The sequence below is a fragment of the Chlorocebus sabaeus genome, chromosome 15 (assembly GCF_047675955.1).
Source record: "Chlorocebus sabaeus isolate Y175 chromosome 15, mChlSab1.0.hap1, whole genome shotgun sequence".
Lineage (NCBI taxonomy): Eukaryota > Metazoa > Chordata > Mammalia > Primates > Cercopithecidae > Chlorocebus > Chlorocebus sabaeus.
Genome location: NC_132918.1, coordinates 84,109,792 through 84,115,192, shown reverse-complemented (window position 1 = coordinate 84,115,192; position 5,401 = coordinate 84,109,792). Strand labels below are relative to the sequence as shown.

Sequence of the window (5,401 nt, the reverse complement as noted above, 5' to 3'; positions counted from 1 at the left end):
GGTTCAAGTCGATATCACATCAATTAAGACAACTCTCTATCTTAACTCTTCTTTAAAATATGTCTAGCAAGTGGTTACTTGCCTTCTGCTTGAACACATCCACTGACAAGGAGCTCACTGCTCTGGACAGTTCATTCAATTTCTAGACAGCTCATTCAATTTCTGGACAGCTCTAAACACTGCACAATCATTCCCTGTAATCAGGTTAAGACACTTACTCTAACTTTGATTTAGTCATTCTTTCTTACTCCCTTAAGTCCTGCAGAAGATACAATTCTTCTTTCACAGGAGGAATAGATACCCGCTATTTGAATACTATTGTCAAGCGATGCACTCTCTATCCTCTTTATGTTAAATTCTTTGGGCCCTTCAAACATTTTTAAATGATATGGTTTTATATTCCAGTGACATTTTAGACATGTTTTCTGGAATGCCCGTCATCTAGTTAATGTCCCTCTTAAAATGTGGCACCATAGCAGAATATGATTGCCAAGGAAAAAATATGAAAAACCACGTTTCCAAATTTCATATTCTATTAGGAGGTACCTTGTAATATGATTAAATTTCCTTTTAAATCTTTTTGGGATCCTTTTGGAAAAAGATAAGATTGTTGGTCTTTAAAAAAAACTTATGGAAAACTATGAATTCCATCTCCTAGACCTTTACCAAACATGCTTCCATTCACTATCCACAATACTAAAAATGTGCCAAAGTCTAGGTATGAAGTAAGAAAAAAACTGGGGTCTGGGTGAGCCATTCTCTCTTTTAGGAATCAAAGAAGAACTGTAAACCAAGACATTTTTCAACAATCCTAAATATCAAATTACTTTAGGATAAGATTATTTTCCAACACTCTGTCCTAGTCACATGGAGAAGATGTCCCAATTTGCCGAATTCAAACAGCCAGAAGCTGTTTCTGATCTGCAGTCTTTTTCAGTATTCTCTTTTTCTTCGTGTCCGCTCATTCCTTTTTATACTCATTTAGAACACACTAATGGAAGTAGCCTGACACGTGGCTTTCCATTTTGCCACTCTTTCTCAAGAAATGTGATTAAAGAACTTGGAGTGGGCTGTTTTATGCACAAATATTCAGACAGTCTCTTAGCAATAAATGACTGTCGCTTCTATTATCTGTCTGGCTCTGAGTTCTGTTATCTGTGGTGAATTGGTGCAGGGCTCTGTAAAACAGTTTTTAGGCAGCCTCATTACTCCCTTCCACACCTTCTGCTCCATCTGAGTGATACTGCTGTGATTGCTGGGTAATGTTTGCCATTAGACGAGGCACATAAAAGAATCAAGCTATGACTAATTCACTCGATGGCTGCGTGCCCTGTGTCATGCTCATTAACACCTCTCAACTCTGCTATTAAAGAGAATCACACAGCAGACCTCAGCGGGCTCACATTTATACCATAGGCTGCCTCATTTTTCCATTGGAACCCCGTTTTTATCACAGACTAGTCCTGAGCATCCTTACCTTCTACCCCAAGCCTATTCCATCCTGTTACACTCATAAATGCTTATGAGAATCTACTGATAAGAAAGGCCTTTAGGTTGTCTGGAAATGAGGGTTTTGCCCACTGAAGAATCAGCCAATATGATTTCAACAGAAAAGTCATCCTGAGATGCTCCTAATGAAAGTTCAATGAAAAAAAATAAATAAATAAACAATAACAACACCTTAAAGTATTTGTTGAATACATTAAAGTATATCCAACCCTTTTGTAACCATTATTTCCCTTGAGGTTCACAGCAACCCTGGGTGGTAAGCTGCATAAACAGTACCCTACTATTAGCTTCAACACTAGATTTCTAACTTAGAGGAGACATTATATAAAAGACTAATAGTTCATCTACAATGCTGAGCAAAATGTAAAGGAATAGCATCATTTTTGTTAGACTTTCTCAAGCTTAGTAATCAAAGTAATAGCAAAAACAGAAAGAGAGAGCAAATATTTTTCTTAGTACTGACTTATGTGTTCTAAGATCATAGAGGCATCATACTTACCTTCCTTAATCATTTAACTCCAACTGAATAGTCAGTCAGAAGTCCATAGAACTTTGGGGTCCTTAGGGTAAGTATTATAATTGTTCACCAATATCTAGATATTCTCTATTTATGAGTACATGAAGGATTCCACTAATCTACCTCTCCAAGTTGGACATGGCCCTTTGACTTAGTTTGACCATGAACTGTAAGTGGAAGCATTTCATTGCAGATACATGATTCTCTAGTTTGATTCTTCCCCTACCATAATTGTAGAAACTTGCATCTATTTGGGGAGACCAAAATATTTAAGCAACTTAAAATACGGAGTCAGCACATGGGATACAGTTGTCCTGTAGAAACACCTAGATCTTCAATAGAAACTGAATGAGCAGTAAATAAGATTGCGTCACCAAAAAAAAAAAATACTGTAGATCAGGTGCAGTGGCTCACACCTATAATCCCAACACTTTGGCAGGTCAACGCAGTAGGACCACTTCAGGCCCAGAGTTTAAGACCAGCCTGGACAACACAGCAAAACCTAGTCTTTACAAAAGAATAAAAAACTATCTGGCTGGGGTGGCATGTGCCTGTAGTCCCAGCTACTTGAGAGGCTTAAGTAGGAGAATCACTCAAGCCAAGGAGTTTAAGACTGCAGTGAGCAGTGATTGCACCACTGGACTCCAGCCTGGGTGACAACCAAACTCTGTCTCAAAAAAAAAAAAAAAAAAAACTGAGATTTTGGTTTTATTTGTTACCACAGCATAACCTAATTTCTACTGACGGATGCAATCTTTGTTTGCTCTAGATATATCATACAATTCAGCTATTTTTAGAAATAAAAAAAACATTAGAAAAACATGAGAAATGAAAAAACAGGGAAAAACACTGTAATTGGGCCAACTTGAATAGTATGTCCTCCATGGAACAATAAACTGCGACCAAGGTTAGCATCAAGGTCATGAAAAGTCATGGTAGCTCAACTAACACTAATTAATTGTAACAAAAAAATCAAGAATTTCTAATAGAAACGAAAGGTATCAATAATAAAAAGAAGCCCTCTTTAGATTAGGGTAAATCCACTGGGGAAAGTGACGATAACAAAAACAAATTTGACATTCTGGTGGGAAAGGGAGATCCAATTATCTCTATCATGGGTCTGGTGACAGAATTTAGCAATGTATTCCTAAGTATTTGAATACTTTTCCAGAAAGAGATTTCCTGGGCCAGCCGGATGTTTTCCTGTCCATTCTCTCTCCTACTGTAGGGCACCACTTACTCACCAGAAAAACTTGGAAGCGTTAACTGGACGCCTTCTATCTAGATTCTCCAGAACCTCCTTTGCGCTATGATTCCAGATTTGACTTTGCTGATAAGAAGAACTCACGTGAGATTTTGAAAGGCAGGATTTGGGAGATCGAGGCAGGCACACAGCTAACCAGAAGGAAGTTATTCAGCTAACCAAAATAGTCAGTTGGGGGCTCTCCCTGAAAATCAAGAATAGCATCTGTTTCCTAATACATTTTATAACTACTCACTACAGAGTTTCAGGCTTTTTTTTCTAACATTTTGGATATACCCTTCCTGATTTCTCTCCCAGGTAATCCCTAATTTCTATATTAAACTTTATTATTTCTGCATCGCTTTAAATGACTGTTTTCCTGTTCTAACAAGGACTGGAACAAGTAGAGATCTAGTTAGATATAGGTAGAGAGATTCTAGGGTGGTTGACTATAAAGTACTTTCAATGGTCAAAAATTAGGGTGGGTTTGTTAGAGAGAGAATGAGAGAAAGAGAGAGAGAAATGAAAATGAATCAGAGAAGTAATTGAGTTCCCTTTGAAATAATACAGCAAACCCCAGGGTCCTACATTAGAGAACATATTTCCCTATAAAATGTTCGAGTTTTTCTCCTTTTACTGTGAAAGATATAAGTGATACAATTGATGAAATGTGAATAATATCTATAAGATTAAATACTGCACTCAAGTTAATTTCTTGATTATGATTGTACCCTGGTTATATAAAAGAATATTCTTATTTTTTGGATGAATTCAGGGCTTCTGGGCAGCAGCCTTCTCTAGTTCCGGGTGTGCTGATGCGGCCTCTCCCAACACAGGCCAGGCTGCACGCAGTCACTGGCTCCAGGACTATACAGGGCCGCAGCCCACGCTGCCCTACGTCCTCCCTACCTACAGGCAGATTCCCATAGTGGCATTCAGTAGGGAAATGGTCGTGCTTTTGGTGCCCACCGAAGTCAACCCGATCCTGTTAGACATGGAAGGACATTTTATTTCCTTATATTGAAGAAAACGTTAGAGTATCTGCGCACACATTAGGAAGAAGAGGAATGCCCGCAGGATATCAATCTCTTGAGGAAACAGGCTGAAGAGGACGCTCACCTGGATGGGACTGTTCCTATCCCTGCAGCAGGAAGAAATGCGGCATGGGAGTGGAGTGGATGATCTGCAACAGATGATCCAGGCCGTGGTAGAGAAGGTGTGCTGGCAGACGTCCCTGGACGGAAAGACCACCGTGTTCAAACAGCTGCAGGGCCACACGTGAAAGGCAGCATTCGCAGCTCGGCCCATGAAAGCAGAGTTCTTTGCAGATGCGTTTCCAGCAGTTGGGAAGTGGAGAGAGGCTGGGACGAAGGTGTGTATCTATTCCTCGGGGAGTGTAGAGGCACAGAAACTATTATTCGGGCAGTCTGTGAAGGGAAAGATTCTTGAGCTTGTTGATGGCCCCTTTGATACCAAGATTGGACACAAAGTAGAGAGTCAAAGTTATAAAAGGATTGCAGACAGCATTGGGGGTTCAACCAACAACACTTTGTTTCTGACAGATGCTACTCAAGAGGCCAGTGCTGTGAGGAAGCAGATGTGCACGTAGTGGTGGCAGTGAGACCTGGAAACAGAATTAACAGATTATGAGAAGACTTACTACAGCCTTATCACATCCTCCAGCAAACTGCACCTGCCCTCCCCAACCTAAAGAAGGGTTTCCAAGGAAGACCACACTGTTGCTCACAGAGTCGCCCCTATTGTGTACAGTTTTATTCTAATGGTAAAAGTAACTTACTTAGAAAACACACATGTATACACATATGTATGCCAGTATATATATACACACACACATATGTATGCATATACACACATATATGTATATATACACATATATGTATATACATACACACACATATATGTATATATACACATATATGTGTGTGTATATATGTACAGAGAAAATTGCTAAAATACTTATCTAATGTGTGATGTTTATAAAAGTCATGTACCAAAATGGAAAGCTACTTTGAGAAATTATTATGTATCTTTTGAGAAAGAATTATGTATATATACATATATACATATACAATTTTGCCGTCTTTAGGAGCAGAAACAAAAACCTTTGTCTT

At 39.0% G+C, this 5,401-nt stretch overlaps 1 pseudogene; it reads left to right on the top strand.

Annotated features, from left to right (window-relative positions):
* Positions 1 to 4,215: 4,215 nt before the first annotated feature.
* On the top strand, positions 4,216 to 4,980 carry LOC103241889 (enolase-phosphatase E1 pseudogene; annotated as a pseudogene).
* The last annotated feature ends 421 nt before the right edge of the window (positions 4,981 to 5,401 follow it).